This window comes from Bombina bombina, chromosome 3 (genome assembly GCF_027579735.1).
Source record: "Bombina bombina isolate aBomBom1 chromosome 3, aBomBom1.pri, whole genome shotgun sequence".
In the NCBI taxonomy this organism is placed as follows: domain Eukaryota; kingdom Metazoa; phylum Chordata; class Amphibia; order Anura; family Bombinatoridae; genus Bombina; species Bombina bombina.
In genome coordinates this window covers 976,836,878-976,863,456 of record NC_069501.1, presented here as the reverse complement: position 1 = coordinate 976,863,456, position 26,579 = coordinate 976,836,878, and positions in this window count along the sequence as shown.

The window sequence follows — 26,579 nt, the reverse complement described above, 5'->3', positions numbered from 1 at the left end:
CTGTGCACAGCAGCTTAAAAGGACATTAAACGCTTTGAGATGATAATATAGAATGATAAATCACATATATAAGAAGAAGTCTGCAATATACTTTCATTATTTGCTTTGTCCCCTTTTCCTGTAATTCCATTCAGAAATTATGAGCTTTTCAGTTCCTGTTAGGAATGGAAGTGCAGATCACTATTGTTATTTTCCACACAGCCATTGGCTGCACACTCTAGTAACCTATTTATAACTGTCCCTAATTGGTCACAACAGAGAAGGTAACCTATGTTACAACATGGCAGCTCCCATTGTTTTATAGACACTAAACTTTACATTTATTTTGTCAATATTTAAGCAGCTAATGAAACTTTAAAAAATACATCTACATGTTATTATCAGACTAATCTTTTCTTTGAATGCATTATTCTATCTAGAATTTATTTTGTGTTTAATGTCCCTTTAATGTCTATTTAACTGTTGTATTATTGGATAAATGCTCCCAAATCCCAGTTTTGACTTCTCTAGTAATTTTGCCTACTTACTGTAGGTGGCACTGTTTCATACGTAATTAAATATATAACATTTTCTGTTCTGCAGTTTCCACAAGTATTGATAGAACATTTCACCCCAGTACAAGCTGATACAAATGTATCACTTAAAGCAACATAATTACAAGCTTTGCATTCATAGATCCACATTTTTACATGCCTTTAAAATGACACTGAACCTAAACATTTTTTAATGATTCAGATAGAACATGCAACTTTAAGTAACATGCGGCCAGATTACGTGTTTTGCGTTATGAGGGGTGCGGTGCTAACTTGCACGTTATTGTCACCGCTCACTTACCTACAGCGCTGGTATTACAGGTTTTTATAAACCTGGTGTTAAAAGACAAGAAGTGAGCATAGAGCAAACTTGTGCCCCATACCGCACTCCAATACCAGCGCGGCTTAAGTCAGCGGTGAGCTGGTTGTACGTGCTCGTGCACGATTTCCCCATAGACATCAATGGGGAGAGCCGGCTGAAAAAAAGCCTAACACCTGCAATAAAGCAGCGTAAAGCTCAGTAACGCAGCCCCATTGATTCCTATGGGGAAACAAAAATGAATTTTAATACCTAACACCTTAACATGAACCCTGAGTCTAAACACCCCTAATCTTACACTTATTAACCCCTAATCTGCCGCGCCCGACATCGCAGACACCTACATTATACTTATTAACCCCTAATCTGCCACTCCGGACATTGCTGCCACTAAACCACCGCACTCCCGCATCACAAACATTAGTTAAATCTGCCGCCCCTAACATCGCCTCCACCTACCTACATTTATTAACTCCTAATCTGCCACCCCCAACGTCGCCACCACTATACTAAAGTTATTAAACCCTAAACCTAAGTCTAACCCTAACACCCACTAACTTAAATATAATTAAAATAAATCTAAAGAAAACCTATTATTAACAACTAAATAATTCCTATTTAAAACTAAATACTTACCTGTAAAATAAACCCTAAGCTAGCTACAATATAACTAATAGTTACATTGTATCTAGCTTAGGGTTTATTTTTTATTTTACAGGCAAGTTTGTATTTATCTTAACTAGGTAGAATAGTTACTAAATAGTTATTAACTATTTAATTACTACCTAGCTAAAATAAATACAAATTTACCTGTAAAATAAAACCTAACCTGTCTTACACTAACACCTAACCTTATACTACAATTAAATAAATTATCTAAATTAAATACAAATACCTAAATTACAAAAACAAAAACCCACTAAATTACACAAAATAAAAAACAAATGACAAGATATTTAAACTAATTGCACCTAATCTAATAGCCCTATCAAAATAAAAAAGCCCCCCCCCAAAAAAAAAAAAAAACCTAGCCTAAACTAAACTACTAATAGCGTTAAAAGGGCCTTTTGCGGGGCATTGCCCCAAAGAAATCAGCTCTTTTACCTGTAAAAAAATACAAACAACCCCCCAACAGTAAAACCCACCACCCACACAACCAACCCCCCAAATAAAACCCTAACTAAAAAAACTAAGCTCCCCATTGCCCTGAAAAGGGCATTTGGATGGGCATTGCCCTTAAAAGGGCATTTAGCTCTATTGCTGCCCAAACCCTAATCTAAAACTAAAACCCACCCAATAAACCCTTAAAAAAACTTAACACTAACCCCCGAAGATCCACTTACAGTTTTGAAGACCGGACATCCATCGTCAACGAAACCAGGAGAAGTCCTCAACGAAGCGGCAAGAAGTCTTCAACGAAGCCGGTAGAAGTCTTCATCCAAGCCGGGAGAAGTGGTCCTCCAGATGGGCAGAAGACTTCATCCAGACGGCATCTTCTATCTTCATCCATCCGGCATGGAGCATGTCCATCTTCAAGACATCCGGCGCAGAGCATCCTCTTCTTATGACGACTCCCGACAAATGAAGGTTCCTTTAAGTGACGTCATCCAAGATGGCGTCCCTTAGATTCCGATTGGCTGATAGAATTCTATCAGTCAATCAGAATTAAGGTTGAACTTCAAACCTATTGGCTGATCCAATCAGCCAATAGGATTGAGCTCGCATTCTATTGACTGTTCCAATCAGGAATTATTTAGTTATTAATAGTAGGTTTTCTTTAGATTTATTTTAATTATATTTAAGTTAGTGGGTGTTAGGGTTAGACTTTTAGGAGTTAATAACTTTAGTATATTTTAGGGTTTGTGATGCGGGAGGGCCTTGGTTTAGGGGTTAATAGGTAGTTTATGGGTGTTAGTGTACTCTTTAGCACTTTAGTTATGAGTTTTATGTTACAGCTTTGTAGCGTAAAACTCATAACTACTGACTTTAGAATGCGTTACGAATCTTGATGGTATAGGGTGTACCACTCGCTTTTTGGCCTCCCAGGAAAAGCTTGTAATATTGGCTCTATGAAAATCCCATTGAAAAAAGACTTTACGCAATTTGTGTAAGTTGATTTGCGTTATGGCCAAAAAAGTGTGCGGTGCCCCTAAACCTGCAAGACTCGTAATAGCAGCGGTAGTGAAAAAGCAGCGTTATAACCTGATAATGCTGCTTTTTCACCATAATGCAAAACTCGTAATCTAGCCGTTTCTTATTTACTCCTATTATCAAATTTTCTTTGTTCTCTTGGTATCTTTATTTGAAAAAGCAGGAATGTAAACATAGGAGCCGACCCATTTTAGGTTCAGCCTGGATAGCGCTTGCTTATTGGTGGCTACATTTAGACACCAGTCATGGGCCGGCTCGTAAGCTTACATTGCTGCTAAAGAATTGATAAAAGATACCATCTTCAGACCCTCTGTTCTCTCTCTGCTAAATTCCATACTTACATATTACACCTTTTGATATTGCACCGATAAGCAACGTTCATATTAGGTTTTTTCTCTTTAGGTAATCTTCTTGAAATAGTTTTTTTGTTCATTACTATTTTACTGGGTGCAAGCTTTTGTTTCAGTGTGGGTGCCCTTCTAAATGTTATTTTAGGTTTGTCTTCAATAATCTTTTTGAGGATAGGATCTTTTTGTAAAAGGTACCAATGTTTATTGATAATCCTTTTTATTATTTTGTGGTTGGAATTGAAGTTAGTAATGAATGATATACTTTGTTGTCCACTTGTGTTTTGTTTGTTTTGGGAACTTGTATATACTGGGTTAAAAATGTGTTCCCTATCTAGGGCCCTTGCCTTAAGAAAACCCTCTTCTATGAGTTGTTCAGGGTACCTCTTATCTCCAAACCTTTCTTTGAGGATTGCTGCCTGTTGAAAGATCATATGAATTTAAGGTGGAGCAATTTCTTCTAATTCTACTAAACTGACTATACAGAATATTCTTTTTCCAACTAGTGAGATGATTACTGGTATAATTAAGAAGATTATCACTGTCCACTGTTTGGAAGTAAGTGTTGGAGGAGATGGAATTGTTGGGGCCCCATTATAGAATTAAATCTAGGTATTCAACCGATTCTGTTTGTATATTACTTGTAAAAGATAATCCGTATCTATTATCATTCAGATACATCACAAATTCCCCATTACTGACCCATTCCAGACGAAAATAAGGTTGTCTATGTACCGACCATAGAAGACCAGGTGTTGTAAATATAGGTCTCTTCAAACCTACCCATCACCAAATTAGCGAAACTGGGGGCAAACCTGGTCCCCATGGCGGTACCCTTAACTTGTAGGAAAAACTGGTCTTGATATTTAAAATTGCTATGCTGGAGAATAAAACAAATAAGTTCTAATTTATATTCCTTGCTGGCATAGATATGGCATAACTTATTTGTTTTTTAAGTGACAATGTCAGTAACATTAGGGGATAAACATTGATACAGATCTCAAAGGAGGGGTGAATGTTGATGTTCAGCAAAAGCTGTGTAGAATATGTTAGCTATTGATTGTACCATTGGAGAGACTGATATAGTTGGTAAGTTTTTCACACTGGACTATCAAGTCCATTTTAGAGTTAAATCAATGCTTTTAGATATAGTGATGTTGGGAACAATGTAAGAACCGTGTGTCATATATGTGTTTATATTGTATTATCAGATATATTACTGTGATCTTGATATATGTTGAATTATTAGATACATTGAGACTTTTTTTGCTGATTATGATTATAAAATACTGGTTCATTTGTGTTATATGCATATTCTTATACATGGTTGATAGATTATCCTATGACAGGTGTCATTTTGATAATTACACCTGTGTAACCAGTGAGTGGGAGGTACCAATTAAGGGCGTAGGTAAGAGAGGTATAAAAGCCAGTGTTTCCATGTTATTAACAGATGCCTGATGGAACAGCTAGTATAAGCTGAGAAACGCGTTGCAATCTGTTGCCAATTTTGTTTTAATCACTATGGGTAATGTACATACCCATTGGTTTTATAATATTGGTTTTAATAAAAGTTTGCTGAACTTCATGGTAGCCTGAGCTTTATTGGATCATTCCCTGGCACACCTGGGCCTCCACATCCTCTTGAGGATCAGTTCGATGGGAAACTGTGAGATTTCAGCTTGCGTTACTTAGCACATTTGGTGCTGCTCATTTTGTGAGTATATTTCCATCACAAGATATCTTATTGTTGGTTCACTCGCAGTATTACAATAGGAGGCGCCCTCGTTTGTGATCTTCATTCACACATATTCTGGATTTGCTGTTTTTTAAAGAAAAGAGCTGGCATGATTACGGATATCTATCCATTGTTGGAGTACAATCCTACAATTACAGAAGACCATATTGGGATATTTCCTACTCACACAACGATACCTATTAAGACTTTTTATCAATTGTATATTGTACATTGGTTACACTGATTATCTTTGGTGTATATGTGTGAATCTGTAGATATTGTCATCAGACTTATCATCATATTTATTTGCATATACTTTATCAGTAGATTTGTTTATTTGAGCGCCCCCTAGAGTTGGACACGCAAGTGTCATCAACAGGTTTTTGTGAGTTATCATTTATCTTTGAATCCTTATAACTTTTTAATTTTTTTTATTTTTTTCCTCCCCTACCCTTTCCTCTCAAGTCGTGCTAACTAGCCGAGCATAAATTTGCGATTGCGCTTGAGCGAAAGCATTTACTTTCATATCGTTATATATGCTCTATTTCCATTGCACACAGAAAGCCGATAAAAACACAATATCGCTTCCGCAGAACAGCTAGTTCCCTGAAAGATTAATACATTTTTATTTGGTTGAATGGAGTTGTATGTACGGTCGGATTAGCATCAGTACGATCAGATAGCGTTGCCATTTATCTACATTGAACGTGTATTGCTGGAATATATGTTACAGCAATTTGAGCTGTATTTGACAATATTGACAGAATGATAACTTAGGAGTGTCAATTATGCGCATAATTTGACACACATTTTCAGGGATTTAACTGTTGACAGTTTGATAACTGGAGCCCATAGCATTAGAGCGTCACTAGTGTAGCAATGACATTCTCTAGTGGATTAGAAAATGTAATTTTAACAGTATAATGACTCTTTCATTGCAGATATATACAAGGGGGTAGATTTAATAAGCAATGGATGCTGCTAACTACGCCTGAAGTTTCTGGCCCGCCGGAAACTTAAGTAAAAAAACAGTGAGTAACTTGTCTGCCACCCCTTGCTAGCGGCCGATTGGCGAATGTGCAGAGGGCGGTATTGCACAAGCATTTTACTAGAAATGCTTGTTCAATGCTAAATGCAGACAGCATATGCTGTCGGCATTTAGCGATGTCGGGTGGACATGATTCGCTACAACAAATTATTTCACTTGACATATAATAAATTTACCCCTATGATTTTTGTGTCCTTTAAAGAGACATAAAGACCAAAAAATTTCTTTCATGATTTAGATAGAGCATGCAATTTTAAACAACTTTTCAATTGACTTCTATTATCTAATTTGTTTTTTAAAAGCATACCTAGGTAGACTCAGGTGCAGCAATGCACTGCTGGGAGCTAGTTGCTGATTGGTGACTACACATATGGGCTTCTTGTCATTAGCACACCCAATGTGCTCAGCTAGCTCCCACCAATAAATTGCTGCTCCTTCAAGCTGGAAAGTTATTTAAATTGTATGCGCTGTCTGAACTATGAAAGTATCATTTTGGGTTTCATGTCCTTTAAACACTTTTTTTAAGGTAAATATATATTATGTTTAAATAGTCTGCATGACTGTGATTGTTATGGCTTCATGTAATAGGATTCGGAATGATTATCTTTGCTTGTTTCAATAAGGCATAAAAGCAATGCACATCTGTTTTGTTTTACAGAAAATGCTCAACTTACAGGAAGCTTAATCTGCCTCAACTTGGTACTTTTTCCCCCCAAAATTATTTGTGCTAGTACCTTCATTTAGAGACTTATCTATTGACTTCAATGCAATGTGCCCTTCCTGTACAACTGGAGAGAATGCGGATCCTGTGTAGCTTACTTCAGTTAGGGCTCAACACTTTTCATGAAAAACAAAGTTTAAACATTTTTTTAAAACACAAATTTGCATTATAGGTACAGGGATGAAAATTGGTGCATTTCATCACTTTTATGTTCCCTTTAAATAAAACATTAGATTACAATTATGTCAGGAATGGCAGCTCTGTGACTCATGTAATTCAAATTTGTTGATAACAAACATTTTCTAGGTTTAAATCCAACTAGTATAGATGCAGAATTCTACTGTTGCCATGTACTATTATTTTGGGCTTTCATCAAAGGTCTTCAAAGACATTCCTGAACAGAAAAAAGGTAAACAATGTGAAAGACCTTCTCACAGTGACCCAAACCAAAGAAAAAAAAAGAAAAGAAAATATGCATTTCATATTCAAGGTTATCCTGGCCACGCTCTGGTCAGTTCAACTGGTAGAACAACATTACTAGAGATATCCAATGCCTGTTTTCTTGTAGAACAGCAGAGGACAGTCATGATACACATTTTGATCATAAATGACTGTGAATAGCTGTTCATTTATATCCCCGGTAGCAATTTTTAGTCTGCTGCTGTTTGTAAGGAAATTTTATGTAATGGCCGGTGGTTCTGTATACAAACCTTAGAGTGAATGTAGGATCCCTAGAAATAAAAAGAATCCCGTTGTCACACATATAAACTTATTAAACATCCAGACCTGGAAAGCTTAACATTTACAACAATTAAATTGTGCATTCTTTATGTTGCTGAACCTTGCACAAATGAATCCTTTGGACAACCCCCAGGAATGAATTTATCTGTAACAGAACACAATGCTACTTACATTTAAATGAGCGCTGATCTATGGGATCTCACCGCTTGATGCAATGTACTATAGTCCTCTTTGACAGCCAAGGGGTTTAACATTGTCCAGGTTAGTTACTGGGTCAATCACCCTCTTCAATTTCCCAAACTACAAAATATCAAAGCAAAATGCAATACATTAAACATATATTTATTATAAATAAGAACAATTACAGGCTGCACTAAAGTTCTGGCTCAACAATTGAGAATAAAACTAAATAAACAAATTAAAGTTAAATTGATAGATTATGTATATCCTTTGATGAAAAGCATACCTACGTAGGCTCATGAGCTGCTGATTGGTGGCTGCACATATATGCCTCATGTTATTGGCTCACCTAATGTGTTCAGCTAGCTCCCAGCAGTTCTTCAACAAAGGATATAAAGAATTGAAGCAAATTAGATAATAGAAGTAAATTGGAAATTGTTTAAAAATCATATGCTCTGTCTGAATCATGGAAGAAAAAATTGGGGTTTTATGTTCCTTTAAGGTACAGCTGTAGCAAAATTGTTTAGTTTCTGATAGCCATTAGTTTCTCTTATAACTTTTTAGAAAGGAGAAAAAATTAAAGTTACAAAAAAGTTGTTAATGCTGAAAAATGTTACGATTTGTCTTTGCCCGCAGTTAATACAAAAATGTTTCACAAAACACACCAAAAATACATTACAAAGTACAGTTACACTGATAATAAAATCATCTAATCAAAATTATTTATAAAAAAATATTGCACACAAAAGTTATAAGGGCTCAAAGCTATGAGGTCTCAGCTGAAGAAAAAAAAAAGCAAGCAAAGGGCTTTAACATTGAGATAGATATATATACGTCTAAATATGTATATGTATATATGTCTATATATGTGTACAGAAGTATTTATATGTATATCAAAAAACAAGAGTCTGGACTAAGTCTAACCCTCTTAGCCTCTCTAATTAAGACTGATATCTCCCTACTCAGTCCACTAGAGAAATCAAAAACTTGGGTGTAAGAGAGGCGCTGTGTAAACAGCTGAGAGAACCAACAATTGCTAAAAGAGATTGAAAAAATATCTCAATATGTATAATACAATGTGTCATAAAATCAGATATATATCATTATGTATAATAAAAAACAAACATAGAAAAGGTATATATAAGCTATTTTAATAAAAAAATAATTAAATAACAATAATAAGTTGTGGCCACAACTAAATAAAATGATGAAGAAAAATTAGCAACATAGATTTACAATTCACAATTCAATCGCTGATAATTTACTATGATGGTTCAGCGATGTAATATCACATAGATAAGGTGCAATACTAAGTCTCCTGTAAGTAAATAAGATTAACTAGTAATTTCTCCGATTATGTCCGTGTGTGACTTAAGACTAATGAGTTAGGGTATCCTTTGAGAATGAAATAGTCCCGTTGAAAGTGTATAGGCAAATTCCTATTGCGTGCACTGAGTTGAGCTCCGTGGGTTAAAGTGAGTGAAAGACAGGGCAATTTGCTGTTCTGCCGTACTGTGTTAAAGTGCAAGTGATATATAGTTCTTTGTTAAGTGAACTGGTGGATACGTGAATTTCTTAAAATTGGCTTCTTTACAAAAAAGTGACAAATTTTCTTATTTGAGAATATTTTGTATCAATGTGATAGTTATAAAATGTTCAATGTGAATCTTCAGCTGTATGACAGGCTTATTAGCTGCGCACCCCGGCCAGCGTATGTGTGTAGATGCGTGGCGGAAGTACTCACAGCTGCTTCACTGTCTTGTAACAGCTCTGAATCCTTTCTGGTTGCCGTTCGGCTGCTCCGATAAAAGAATGGACAATTGTCTCCTTGATCTTCCTGGATCCTCCTGGATCTTTTCCTGGGTGCTATCGATAGATGATGGGTAACAATGGAAAGTGTAAACAGACTCCACAGCTTCCTATCTACGCGTTTCAGCACTGTGAGTGCCTTTATCAAGAATGTTTTCGTGGAGTCAGAATGTTCCTTTTAAATGATTCTCATAACCCGTATGTAAGACCCGTATGTTAGTAATGGGTCCTAGAGGTTCTTGGCTTTAGATATATTATATCAAAGTGTTTTACAAATTATCCAATACTAAAAATAAAGGAAAAAAAAGAAAAAGGAAAATAAGAGGCATAATGGAAACTTGGGTGGACATGAAAGTAATTATAATTTATATTGAGAGCAATTTATTATACATATGATATATTACTTAATCGTATTATACAAAAATAAAAATAAAAAGAGTTAGGTGGTGGTATTTCATAATTATACGTTAATATTCAAAGACAATAAGAATAAGGTTCCAAAAAAAAAACAATTATGTGTACGCTTAGGCTTTGTTTGTGCAATATCACTTAATATGGGGTCTTTTTGAACATAGTGCCAGTGTTTGTAAAGGATTTTTTTGACTGTTTTAAAATCTGCGTTATATTGAGTAATAAAAGTCGTTTCATTTGAAAATTGTTGTTTACAAGGGACCTTATTTTCTTTTAATAGTAAGTTTTCCCTATCAACAAGAGTAGCATTCTCCAGTGATTCTTTTATCATGTCTTTGTTATATCCTCTTTCTATAAATTTGTGTTCCAGGATCTGTGCTTGTGTTCTGAAATCCTCAATATCTGAACAATTCTTCCTTAACCTAAGGAACTGGCTTTTTGGGATATTTAATTTCCATAGGTCATGATGGCAGCTTTTAAAATGAACATAATTATTAGAGTCCACTGGTTTAAAAAATGTTTTTGTCTTGATTTCATTATTAATAATTTCTACGGTTATGTCTAAGTAGTTAATAAGTTTAGTACTATATTCGTATGTAAAAGATAATCCCCATCTATTGTGGTTTAGATCTTCCATAAATAAATTAAGTAAATCTATGCCTCCTGTCCAAATTAAAAAGAGATTAAAAAGAGATCATCTATGTATCTCTTGAAAAGTACGAGGTTTGCGCTCCAAGGTGTATCTAAAATTGTCTCTTGTTCGAATTGGCCCATAAATAAATTTGCGTAACTGGGCGCAAACCTCGTACCCATTGCTGTACCTTTTTTTTTTGTAAAAAGAATTGTCCATTGAAGTTAAAATAGTTGTTATTTAAAATAAATTCTATACATTGTACAATAAAATCTATTTGTTGTATGGGCATATTTTCATCTTTATATAGAGAATGTTTTATGGCATTTAGTCCTAAATTGTGTTGGATATTGGTGTATAGAGAACTTACATTGCATGTAACTAATAGTAAGTTCTCCTTCCAATCTACTTCTTTGAGACTGTTTAAAAAATCAGTTGAATCTTTCAAACTCCCCACTTATTTGAAAGATTCAACTGATTTTTTAAACAGATTAAATAGATTTTATTGTACAATGTATAGAATTTATTTTAAATAACAACTATTTTAACTTCAATGGACAATTCTTTTTACAAAAAAAAAAAAAGGTACAGCAATGGGTACGAGGTTTGCGCCCAGTTACGCAAATTTATTTATGGGCCAATTCGAACAAGAGACAATTTTAGATACACCTTGGAGCGCAAACCTCGTACTTTTCAAGAGATACATAGATGATCTCTTTTTAATTTGGACAGGAGGCATAGATTTACTTAATTTATTTATGGAAGATCTAAACCACAATAGATGGGGATTATCTTTTACATACGAATATAGTACTAAACTTATTAACTACTTAGACATAACCGTAGAAATTATTAATAATGAAATCAAGACAAAAACATTTTTTAAACCAGTGGACTCTAATAATTATGTTCATTTTAAAAGCTGCCATCATGACCTATGGAAATTAAATATCCCAAAAAGCCAGTTCCTTAGGTTAAGGAAGAATTGTTCAGATATTGAGGATTTCAGAACACAAGCACAGATCCTGGAACACAAATTTATAGAAAGAGGATATAACAAAGACATGATAAAAGAATCACTGGAGAATGCTACTCTTGTTGATAGGGAAAACTTACTATTAAAAGAAAATAAGGTCCCTTGTAAACAACAATTTTCAAATGAAACGACTTTTATTACTCAATATAACGCAGATTTTAAAACAGTCAAAAAAATCCTTTACAAACACTGGCACTATGTTCAAAAAGACCCCATATTAAGTGATATTGCACAAACAAAGCCTAAAATTATTTATCGTAAATCTAAAAATCTAAAATCTATACTAGCTCCCAGTGAATTTAATAAAAGCAATAGAAATCAAGATGTACTAGGAAATCCACTGGAAGGCTTCTACCCATGTCATAATTGTAAGGCATGTAAGTTCAGCAGAAGATGCAGACAAGTAGAATCTACCAATTCAGATTTTAAATTAAAAATTAGAGATACTATTAAATGCACAGACACTAATGTGGTCTATCTGATCCAATGTCCATGTAACAGACAGTACCTAGGTCAAACAGGACAACCCCTAAGAGATAGGATAAGACAACATCTAAATAACATTGAAAGAGGATATGAAGATCACCACCTGTCCCTTCATTTCAAAAGAGATCATAACCAAGACACAAAAGGTCTATTATACTGGGGACTTAGAAAGATATCCTCTAAGAGAGGGGGCAATCTTACTTTGAAACTGTTACAAACAGAAGCAGAACTTATTGTGAATTTTGCTTCCCTCATTCCAGGGGGGCTCAATGTAGAACTAGATCTTAACCCCTTTATATAAATGCATTTTTTAAATAAAATCTTGTACCGTTTTCCCTGTATATTTTAAACAGTCATTTAATCTATTTCGAATACATAACTATTTATGTTATTAATTAATTTTTTAGATATACTACCTACATTATAAACACCTAAATTCTAATACAATTCCTTTAACCTTTTATAATTAATCACGATTGTTTTATATGATTAAATTTATAGTTAATATTTTATAGGGATTTCATGTAGGAAAATATCATTATTATTTTTCAATCATTTTTAATCATTTTTTAGAGTATCATTTTTAGGAGTATTTTTTATCTAGAGATGTTTTTTATATAGAGTTTTTTATATAAAGTATTTTTTATATAGAGTATTTTTTATACAGAGCATTTTTATATTTAGAGTATTTTTTATATAGAGTATTTCCTATGAGTAGTTTTAGCTTATTTTAGAGAATCTTATTTCGATTTTCATTACATCGGAGAAGCGTACACATAATTGTTTTTTTTTTGGAACCTTATTCTTATTGTCTTTGAATATTAACGTATAATTATGAAATACCACCACCTAACTCTTTTTATTTTTATTTTTGTATAATACGATTAAGTAATATATCATATGTATAATAAATTGCTCTCAATATAAATTATAATTACTTTCATGTCCACCCAAGTTTCCATTATGCCTCTTATTTTCCTTTTTCTTTTTTTTCCTTTATTTTTAGTATTGGATAATTTGTAAAACACTTTGATATAATATATCTAAAGCCAAGAACCTCTAGGACCCATTACTAACATACGGGTCTTACATACGGGTTATGAGAATCATTTAAAAGGAACATTCTGACTCCACGAAAACATTCTTGATAAAGGCACTCACAGTGCTGAAACGCGTAGATAGGAAGCTGTGGAGTCTGTTTACACTTTCCATTGTTACCCATCATCTATCGATAGCACCCAGGAAAAGATCCAGGAGGATCCAGGAAGATCAAGGAGACAATTGTCCATTCTTTTATCGGAGCAGCCGAACGGCAACCAGAAAGGATTCAGAGCTGTTACAAGACAGTGAAGCAGCTGTGAGTACTTCCGCCACGCATCTACACACATACGCTGGCCGGGGTGCGCAGCTAATAAGCCTGTCATACAGCTGAAGATTCACATTGAACATTTTATAACTATCACATTGATACAAAATATTCTCAAATAAGAAAATTTGTCACTTTTTTGTAAAGAAGCCAATTTTAAGAAATTCACGTATCCACCAGTTCACTTAACAAAGAACTATATATCACTTGCACTTTAACACAGTACGGCAGAACAGCAAATTGCCCTGTCTTTCACTCACTTTAACCCACGGAGCTCAACTCAGTGCACGCAATAGGAATTTGCCTATACACTTTCAACGGGACTATTTCATTCTCAAAGGATACCCTAACTCATTAGTCTTAAGTCACACACGGACATAATCGGAGAAATTACTAGTTAATCTTATTTACTTACAGGAGACTTAGTATTGCACCTTATCTATGTGATATTACATCGCTGAACTATCATAGTAAATTATCAGCGATTGAATTGTGAATTGTAAATCTATGTTGCTAATTTTTCTTCATCATTTTATTTAGTTGTGGCCACAACTTATTATTGTTATTTAATTATTTTTTTATTAAAATAGCTTATATATACCTTTTCTATGTTTGTTTTTTATTATACATAATGATATATATCTGATTTTATGACACATTGTATTATACATATTGAGATATTTTTTCAATCTCTTTTAGCAATTGTTGGTTCTCTCAGCTGTTTACACAGCGCCTCTCTTACACCCAAGTTTTTGATTTATTTATATGTATATATATATATATATATATATATATATATATATATATATATATATATATGTACAGAAGTATTTATATGTATATATATATATGTACAGAAGTATTTATATGTATATATATATATATGTACAGAAGTATTTATATGTATATATGTGTACAGAAGTATTTATATGTATATATATATATATATATATATATATATATGTACAGAAGTATTTATATGTATATATATATACAGAAGTATTTATATGTATATATATATATATATATATATATATATATGTACAGAAGTATTTATATGTATGTATATATATACAGGTATATGTACAGAAGTATTTATATGTATATATGTGTACAGAAGTATTTATATGTATATATATGTGTACAGAAGTATTTATATGTCTATATATGTGTACAGAAGTATTTATATGTATATATATATATATATATGTACAGAAGTATTTATATGTATATATATATATATATATATATATATATATATATATATATATAGATATATATATATATATATACAGATGTATTAATATGTATATATGTGTACAGAAGTATTTATATGTATATATATATATATATATATATATATATGTACAGAAGTATTTATATGTATATATATGTACAGAAGTATTTATATGTATATATATATATATATATATATATATATGTACAGAAGTATTTATATGTGTATATATATATATATATATATATATATATATATGTACAGAAGTATTTATATGTATATATATATGTACAGAAGTATTTATATGTATATATATATGTACAGAAGTATTTATATGTGTGTGTATATATATATAAATATATATATATACGTGGTAGCCGGTGGCCCAGCACTCCTTCCACATCAATGTTTCCAGTGCCTGGGTGCAATCCTCAAACAGTATGCATGGAGTATTAGTAGAGATGGAGGGCACTCACAGGACTTCGTACATAAGATAGCTTTTATTGTAGTAATAACATAGATACAGTGTCGACGTTTCGGCCCTTTCTTAGGCCTTCTTCAAGACAAATCTCATAGTCTTAACTCATGCGGAACACAACGTCCGCGTAGTACTCCCAGGGTTTATGCTTTTTCAATCTGGGAGTACTACGCGGACGTTGTGTTCCGCATGAGTTAAGACTATGAGATTTGTCTTGAAGAAGGCCTAAGAAAGGGCCGAAACGTCGACACTGTATCTATGTTATTACTACAATAAAAGCTATCTTATGTACGAAGTCCTGTGAGTGCCCTCCATCTCTACTAATACTCTATATATATATATATATATATATATATATATATATATATATATATATATATATATATATATATATGTACAGATGTATTAATATGTGTATATGTATACATATATATATATATATATATATATATATATATATATATGTACAGAAGTATTTATATGTATATATATATATATATATATATATATATGTACAGAAGTATTTATATGTATATATATATATATATATATGTACAGATGTATTAATATGTGTATATGTATATATATATATATATATGTACAGAAGTATTTATATGTATATATATATATATATATACATATATATATATATATATATATATGTGTGTACAGATGTATTAATATGTGTATATGTATATATATATATATATATATGTACAGAAGTATTTATATGTATATATATATATATATGTACAGAAGTATTTATATGTATATATATGTACAGATGTATTAATATGTGTATATGTATATGTATATATATATATATATGTACTGAAGTATTTATATGTATATATATATATATATATATATATATATATATATATATATATATATATGTACAGAAGTATTTATATGTATATATATATATATATATGTACAGAAGTATTTATATGTATATATATATATATATATATATGTACAGATGTATTAATATGTGTATATGTATATATATATATATATACATATAAATACTTCTGTACATATATATATATATATATATACATATATATATATATATATATATATATATATATGTACAGAAGTATTTATATGTATATATATATATATATATATATATGTACAGATGTATTAATATGTGTATATGTATATATATATATATATATATATATATATATATATATATATATATATATATATATATATATATATATGTACAGAAGTATTTATATGTATATATATACAGGGCCTATGATTACCCAAAAACTGTAACTGCAAAAAATTACCAGCCCGCAGGAAAATTTACTCGCCCGTGCGCATTCTGCATATGTGTACATTATACATTAAAAAGGACAAAAGACACCTTGTTGTTATAATCTCACAAACCTGTATTCTTTATTTTTGTATACATTCCTGACATTGGTCCAATTATACATTCATTGAACTATGGAATAGTGCAAAATTAGACTTTTAGTGAACTAGTATTGATATATTTTAAGCAAATTTGAAAATAAAATTAGTAACTGAGCCTCAGCCATTGTATTGAAGTCAATACAGAAAGTAACTGATCTATGCTGCACATGAAACATTGTTGAAACTGTTAACAGATGTCAATCTGAGTCAGAGTGCTCTGGGAAGTTCAACTCACAATCATAAACCTCATTAAGTCTTGACACCTCAAACTCTTCTGCTTGCTCCTCATCATTTTTAAGATGATCAAAAGGGATTGGAACCTCTGCAACCTCAGCAATTACTAAATTTGATGTTTCATTTGTAGACCTTTTGTATGTGACATTTCTCTTTCTTGGTCCTGCTGTTGCCCAATGCCTTACTGCATCACTTGGATCAAATTGATCTACTGGTGCAGAATGAAGGTTTACAATCATTAAATCTGACAATGTTGAAGTTATGAGGGAGGAGCGCCAGTCACTTTTGATCATCTTAATTTTGGAAAAGCCTCTTTCACATTCTGATGTGCTGACTGGCAAGGTTAGGATCAAGTCCATCAAACTCAGAAGATGGCCACATTTATCTCCGAATTCTCTGTTGAGTTCAGGCCAGGTGACCGTTTTCAGCTTCTTCTCCCAGTCATTCTTGTTATACAAACTAGTCTTAAGAACTGTCCATTCATTCACTATTTCCCTACAACTAACACCCTGTGCCTCTAGTACTGGTTGAAACTGACTGGTCAGAGTTACAATGTCTTCATTGCCAAAGTCTGGAAGAAATAAAACAAGAAATTCCTTGCAAACATGTTTGATGCATATTTTTTTTGCTCTAGTACTAAAATAAACTATACTAATTAGGATATATTAAACAAAATATATGTAATATTCATATATTTCATATTAAACAAAATATATGTAATTCATATATTTTTGTTTAATATGTCCTAATAATATTTTACATGATTAGAGAACATCTCTAATTACATTTTAAATGTAGAAATACCTTCTGAGTTTTCTTTGTCAGGCCATGTTTTGAAGGATGTCACCGATGTTGCCTGAAGAACTCCTTCTTCAATGTCTTCAAAGCGATCTTCAAATCTGGACTGTATTGCTTCCAGAAACTTCTTTTTTGAACTCTTGAAGGCATCATTCTTTCCTTTCAACTCAACTCCTTCAAACCTTGCTGTGCCTTCTTCATCATACTGAATAGAATGAAGAAGTGACCCAGATACTCCAGTACAATGATAGATAAATTAAAATGTCTTTCTTGGAACGTTGGCGGAGTAACATCTCCCAGTAAAAGGAAAATAATTATCAAACAACTTGCTAGATACAAACCAGATATTGTTTGGTTACAGGAGACGCATCTAAAAAAAGCAGAGATGGAGAAGTTTAAATGTAAATGGATAGGAAAAGTTATCTATTCAGATTGTTCCAGGAGAAGTAAGGGGGTCACTTTTCTCATTAACAAAAATTTACAATATAATATTCAGAACATTCAAATTGACATACACGACAGGTGGTTAATTTTACATATCGAGATCGCTGGGGTCCGATACGTATTGGGTAATATATATGGGCTTAATAATGTAGACTATCACCTAATTTAGATCAGAAAATTATAGTGGCTGGCGATTTCAATCTAACCCCTATGTCTTCCCTCGATAGACTTACACCTAAGCAGTATACTTCCCCCCCAAAAAAAACTCACCTATTTCGTCAGATATGTAAAAATCTTAAACTCCATGATATCTGGCGTATTCAACACCCCGATACTAAACTATACACCTGCGAATCTAAATCTCACAGATCCTTTTCACGGATTGATTTTTTTCTAATTTCTAGTCCCCTTCTTAAAGTCAGATGTAAAGCTCAGATAAATTATATTGTAATTACTGATCACGCTATAGTCTCATTTGAAATGGAACTTCGACCTCTTCTGGCAGAAGCAACTAATAATTTCTATTTTCCAAAACACCTAATAAACAACATCCCGTTTCAACATTGGATACGTCACAAATGGCAAGAATATAGCTCTGATAATTATCTGCATTTAGACAAGCCAGAAATTTTCTGGGAAGCTGCAAAGGCATTCTTCCGGGGACAGATTAAAGCCTATACGGTCACAGCCAAAAAGAAATATATTGCACGTGAACTGCAGTTATCAAACACAGTCACGAATGCTTATAGAAACTATGTAAATACGCAGCTAAAAATTTTTTGGACAAATATAAGTTAGCTAGGCAAGATAGGGATCTCTTCTTAAAATCCAAGTTAACCATGGAAGAAATGAGAATGAATGCCCTTTACACGGGATATTATGGTAAATCTGCAAAATATCTCGCTAGACTCGACAAGGTTAGGAAAAAGAATAATAGGATTGAGCAGTTAGTAGTGGGTGATAAGAATTATACAACGCTGGCGGATATTAAAAACGTGTTCTTTGATTACTACCAAAAGATATACGCAGCTAAAATAATTGATCCAGAGGACAATGTGAGGTTTTGGAACAATATCTCATTGTCCAGTAGTCTCTCCTGATCAGATTGAAGTATTGAATCTTCCCATAACAACTCTGGAAGTTACAAAAGCTTTAGAGGAAGCTAAACTAGGCAAGGCCCCTGGTCCAGATCAACTACCCGCTGAGTTCTATAGATTACTTAAAGATGAGATTGTGTCTATCCTTACTCAGCTGTTTAATGAGTATTATGTTTAAAAAAAAGCCATGTCCAGATTCTTCTCAGCGTCAGTCATCACTCTTATACTCAAAAAGAATAAAGACCCATCAGATCTTGGTTCATATAGACCGATTTCTCTATTAAACGTAGATTATAAACTGCTCACAACTATTATTGCTAATAGACTTAAAAACGTATTACGGGAAATTATTCATCCAGATCAGTCCGGCTTTATGACGGGTAGATCCCCCACGAAAAATATTCGTAGAACCTACTTGATTCTTGAACACCTATGGAATAAACTACATAGAGACAAAGTAACATGCAAACAGGACTTTGCTATGGTGATGATTGACGCTGAGAAGGCTTTTGATTCTATTATCTGGCAACACCTTCACAATTCTTTGTTTAATTTTGTTTTTTCTGGAAACATAACCCATTTTGTTAAAGCCATCTATAACTTTCCCACTTCCACTATTCTGGTCAATGGCAGTCAAACCTTGTCTCTTAAACTAGAAAAAGGGACACGACAGGGCTGCCCTCTTTCCCCCCTTCTTTTTAATATCGCCATAGAACCTATGGCAATATATCTCCGTAAAGAAATCTCAGGCATAAAATTAGGTTCCCAAACCTGTGTTCTTTCATTATATGCCGACGATCTACTACTCTACTTCAAAAACACTAAAAGAAATATCCCAAAAGCGCTTGAAATCTTAGAACAGTTCAGTCTAATTTCTGGCTATAAAGTGAATGCTCTTAAATCAGAGATACTATGGGTTTATAAACATAAGGAGAGTTTTAAGCAACATAATTTCAGAGAAGTGGAAAGTTTTAGATATTTAGGGATCCAATTACATAGAGACCCTGAGTTATGGTATAAACTTAACTATACAGCTTTCTTTTCTAATATTACACATAGAATACACCGTTGGACTCTATTTCCACTTTCACTAACTGCCAAAATAATGCTTATTAAATCTATTCTTTTTCCTCAGTTACTATATATAATGAATAATTTGCCGTTATTTATTCTTGATAAAGATATTAAGCTCTTCAACCGAGCATGTGCGGATCTTATCTGGAACAAAGGTAGACATATGCTCTCTATCAGAAAGCTCTCCCAAGCTAAGGAATTTGGAGGCCTTGCATTTCCAGATATTAAGACATACAACATAGCTATATTGGCACGATTCAGAGTAGATTGGTTACTTTCTGCCGATTATCTAACAAATAGTAAAGCGGAGGAGGAGCTTATAAAGCCCTTCTCCCTTATAGCGGCTCTACATTGCCCCCATAGACGACTCCCCGGAAAAATTAAAACACTAGTCAGTATTTTTAATACTGTTAAAGCATGGCAGCAACTCTGCTCCCGGTTAAAGATCAATTTCCATGTATCTAGCTTCCTTCCTATTAGAGGTAATCCGGAGTTTCAGCCAGGATTCCAATACACAATATACAATAATTTGGCGAGCAAGGGCCTAACTTCAATAGCACAATTATTAGACAATGGATTTGGGGTGCGCACTTTCGAGAATATCGCCATACAGTATAATCTTTCGAATAAATCTTTTTATGCATATCTACAGATTCGCCACTTTATACAGGAAAAGCTGCAGTCGGGGCCATGGTCAGGGAAATATGATAGAGTCGGAGACTACATTAATTCATATAGCCAAGGGAAGCATTCAATCTCGCTATTATACAAAATATTGCTCGCAAAACAAGGCCAGTTAATTATGGAACAATGTTCAGCACACTGGGCTAAACACTTTGACGAAATCGATGATGCAACAATCAGTAAAAGCATTAAATGGGTGAGCGACGCGCCCCTTCCCTTCTCCTGGAAGGAATCTCATCTAAAGCTACTTAATAACGCATATATTTCACCCAAAAGACTTGCTCACTGGTCATTAGAACAGCAAGGACATTGCTATAAATGCCAATTCCCCTCAGCAAATTTATTTCATTGTTTCTGGTACTGCCCAAAAATAAATCAGCTTTGGCGCAAAGTAAATTATTGGTTAAATAAGAATACACAGGAGCCCTTTTCTTTTGATTTAAAAAAAATCTTTTTTATGGTATCAGATTCAGTATCCCATAACCTAAGTAATACCATTACTCTAATAGTCAGGAATCTAATACTGAAAAACTGGAAAAATAATAAAAAAAACCCTTTTAGTCTATTCCTTCAAGCGGTCAAAGCACAGATTATGTTTGAGCAATATAATGTTTCTAGTACAAGTGAGAAGCAAATCCAACGTTTTTTTAACAAATGGTTGAAAGTAATACAGACTTATCCGCTTCCCACTCAATATATACTCACCAAAGCATTTCAGAGATCTGTATACTTTGAAGGCCTAATTTTACGCAACATGTTCCCTGTATCATGGTACTAACAACCTTTTGTAGAGGGTGAGGGGGACAGGGGGAGGGGGACGATGGAGTAGAGAATTTACAATATTTTTTTTTTTTTTTTTTCCTCTCTCTCTCTCTCTTTTTTCTTTTTTCTTTCTGTATTTCAAGATTTATTTATGGGAAAAGTATGTCAGCAAGATATTGAGAATGTGTAAATATACAAATGTTTGTTATACTTGTCAAGATATGTATAGTCATTTCCATTTGTTGTTTATATCTTCCTTAAGCATGTATTTTGTTTCTTATTGCTGACTTGAAAATAAATGATTAAAAAAAAAAAAAAAGAAGTGACCCAGGTACAGGCCTGGAACATATATGAACATAAGAACAAAACCTCTTATAGAACAAAACAACAAAACAAAAAAGTACATACCTCTCTTTCAGAGCAATCAGTATTTTTTTGGTCACTTCCAAACTGTTGTGGACATCTGCAACACTTGCATTTCGGTTCTGAAGAGTGTTGGACAAGTTGCATAGCTGTAAAAGCACATCATACATGAAACAAGCATACTGGACCATTGACAGACTTGTAGCAGCTCTGTAAAAGCACCTGGCCTTTGCTTGCTGTTCTCCTCTCACACCTTTTGCATCAGGAGATTGGACCTAGAAATAAAGTAGTATACAATACATAATTGCCCTGCTTATCTCTCATTTTTTATTCTTTCTTTCTATCTCTCTCTCTCTCTCTCTCTCTCTCTCTCTCTCTGGGATTTGGTTTCTCAATTTTGAGAGACAGAGAGAGGGAGGGAGAGCTAGAGAAAGGCAGAGAGAGTGAATGACAGCAGCACAGGAGAGATAAAAGGAATAAGAGGTAGGGGGAAAGGGACAGATAGGGAGGAACAGGAGTGGGGAGGGTGAAATGGAGGGAGAGAAAGGGGGCTTGAGAGACATGGGGAGAAAGCAAGGGAAGGCTGGAGAGATAGAGATAGCAGAGGGAAGGGGCAGAGGTCTACATACCTGATCAAGATGTTGTATTATTGCTTTGTAACCTTTGAGGAAATGGTCAAGTGCACGCCAGAAGTGGCCTACCCATCGTGTCCCATCTGCTCGTGTAGGCAATAGTGGCCTCATTTTCAAAGAAGCATAGCTGTTCTTAAGATTTGCACGGTTGAGTGCTGACTTGTGATAAAATAAATATAACCCTAGAAGTAGATCCTTTAACTTCTGATGACTCTCATTATTGGCTGCTGTGTCCCTGACACTGAGCTCCAAGCGGTGACTCATGCAGTGAATTGCAACAACATGCTTTCTCTGTCCTTTTAGCTTCTGCACAACTCCTCCATTTTTTCCCAGCATCACTGCTGCTCCATCAGTGCCTATTGCAACTAGTTTCTCCTTCCACGACTGGTCAAGGTGTTGTGTAACTGCTGCATTTACTGCATGAGAAATGGTTTCAGCATCAGCCTTTTCAACTGACTGCAAAGCCACAAATCTTGTGTGTACCTTACCTTCTACTGCAAATCTAGCATAAATAATTTCTTCCTCCACCACTGCACTATCAACTGAACCATCACACAAGACTGCAACAAACTTGGCAGCTGCATATTTTCTTTTTGTATGTTTTCTTTCTTCCTGTGCAATAAAGTGTACAAATGATCGTGCTGATATGGCATTAAGATAGGTATCTCCCACATCCAAACCCTTCATTTTGTCAAGTCTGTAGAAACAAAATAGTCAAGAGATAAAAATTAGCATTTGGGATATAAAAAAGTAATATAAACCAAGCACACAGGTAGGGAAAAGCCAAACAAATAAAAACATACACTTTACTTACTTGCACAAATCTGGAAAGTCAGAGAAAGGCCTCGATTTAATGGCAAGGAGATGAGCGTTGCGAAACAGTAGTTTTAGTTTCTCTGTCTGTGCCTTTGTCATGGTAGCGATTGCCTGTCCAGCAGGTGTTTCAGTCTGCTTTAATTTTCGGTTTGACTCACACTGGACACTCCACAGATGCCCTGATGAAAGCTCATGTGATCGAATACCTTCAAGTTTCATTGTGCTGGTACCTTCCACAAATGCATTCCGTTTGTTTGAAAATGCCTGGCATACACTACATAGCATAATCTGTTTTGAGCTGTTGTACACAAGCCACTCTCTCTTTTCCCCCTTATCATTAATCATCCAGCTGTCTTTGAATTGTCTCTCTCTCTTTTCCTTTTCATATTGTCTGGCCCTTTCTCTCTTTTCTGCATCATATACCTTCTTCTTCTTTGATGGTTCACTGACATTATTAAGATAGCACCACATCATATAGCCATCACTTTGAAATGGAACAGGATTTATCAGTACCTGAGCTGCAGTGTCTGCTACCGGTATTCTGCTCCCAAAAAAATAGTGCGTATGCTGTGACATTGCTAAGGTAACTTCCAGAAGCATGGTCGGTATGTCAGAAAAATATACAGTAATGCAAACCTGAGCAGCACTTTCTTTCATTATTTCCGCTGCTATTGTAGTCCATACAAAATTGTGCATCAGCTGCAACATCGCTAACATGGTGCCCCACAAAATATAAAGCGTCTGCCGTTAACGAGGATCTTTGCTGTGACATCAATGTATCATCCGGAACACAAGCTTGTATCAATGCTCCCAAATAAAAGTGCGTATACTCCCTAAAAATACTGTACGCCCTGATGTGACATCACTAACAACGGACAAGAAAGCTAGATGGAATTAATGCGCTGCGCAAGCTAGATGGAATTAATGCGCTGCGCTAGTATTGCTAGTAGTAGTATTAAGGCACTGCAAAAATAGTGCGGGAAATAGTGCGGCTGCAGTATGATTAAAAAAGAACACATTTTGCCCCCCAAAAAATAGTGCAAAGCTGCCAATGGTGAGATCGCCAGCCGGGCTGGTAAACTGTAAATTTTACTTGCCCGCAGGAATTTTTACTCGCCATTGGCGACCGGACCGGTCTATTCATATGCGCTGTATATATATATATATATGTACAGAAGTATTTATATGTATATATATATATATATATGTACAGAAGTATTTATATGTATATATATATATATATATATATATATATATATATATATATATGTACAGAAGTATTTATATGTATATATATATATATATATATATATGTACAGAAGTATTTATATGTATATATATGTACAGAAGTATTTATATGTATATATATATGTAAATATTCAGTTCATAGGTGCATGCACTCTCACCATCCATATTCAACTGCCAGGGTGCTGTAAGAGATATCCATAGATGCAGTGAAAAATAAGCACTCACTGGACTTTAGCCAACTGTGTAAACAAATGATATTTATTGTGACGTTTCGGGACACCAAACAGTCCCTTCTTCTGACAAACAACAATACAAATGTGGCCAAAATTTAAAGGTGAATAGAACCCTCCCCTGATAGTTGATCCAATCAGTGCACAGGTTGTGTAAAGACAGGAGAAACAAACCCCCTGATAGGATGACCCTAAAGAAAGAAACAACCAGATAGGCTGAAGCCAAAGTGTAAAAAGTGCAGCGTGAAATAAAGTGAATAAAAGGTTATACCCTTTGGCCGCAGAGGATTACTGACATAAAACACCAGTCATAAAATTATACTCATAAACACACTATTCAGTTTCATATGAAAAGAGCACAAACACTACCTACGAATTTCCACCAATCAAACCTCAGAGGGCCACACACACCCATCTATAAGCCAATCAAGTGGAGACAAATAGTTTATTAATGATGAATTTTGTATTCTGCCATCAGATATATATACAATAAATGCTCCTCTTTTGACTTCTCATTGGTCTTTTGCACCCTGGAGTGGTCCTCTATATATTCTATGATATGCTCATTTCGGTGGTTTTATCTATGTTTTTAACCTTTTTCCCTTGGCCTGCTGTGGACTGACATTATCTATTTAATAGTTTTTTATTCATTTCCACACACACTGTTTCATGTTTTGGTTATTCATAGGCTGATATAGCATTAAATTTTTATGTCTTTGTGGTGCTAATCTGATCTGATATGGTATATAGCTATTGATAGTTTTTGGGAATCCCCACTTCTTTTGTAGGTCTATTGAAACCCTGAGAAATCAACAGAGGGTCGGATTTACGTTATAGTTATGGATTTTTTTATAAGTGTATTTGAGGCAAGATAGTTAGCCTTCCGGAACTGGGTCTGGTGGTGCAAGTTCATAACTTTCTTGCAGGCGTTCTATTTTTATTTGATCTGTATTTTATTTGATTTTTATTTGATCTGTATTTGATTTGTTTTTCATTCTATTGCAATATGTGGTTGATATAGCAATAGGGGATGTCACTATCCCTATGCCACTACTGCGATCACCCCGGGGAGCAATTAGAGCTGTTATTCCAAGTGGCACACTCACACCTGTTTGGTTTTTGATTGCCCGCTTAGGGCTTGCGCTGCTATATTGCGCTTAGGGTCTTTCTGCACTGAGTGTCCGTGTACGGCTACATTTACACATAGGAGGAATATTGCCCATAGGGGCGGACCGCATTAACTTGATTCCTCTCCTTCATTGGCTTAGTTTGACAACTGGGTGGTTCCGCTGAGAATAGCCTGTGGCTATTGGTTGATGACGTGGTGGTTTGTTTATTATGTTTGTTTATTAGTGTTCACTATCCTATATTTAGGACATAACGCTCCGATCAGTGTTTTCTGTGAGTGTACAGAACCAGCACGGCTGCTGCCTATATTTCCCCTGCAATAGGGGAGGAATCACTATTGTTGCACAGAGTGGATATGGGTCCGTGCCCGCTGGTACAGTGGGCTGTACTTTAGATTTAATAGGGA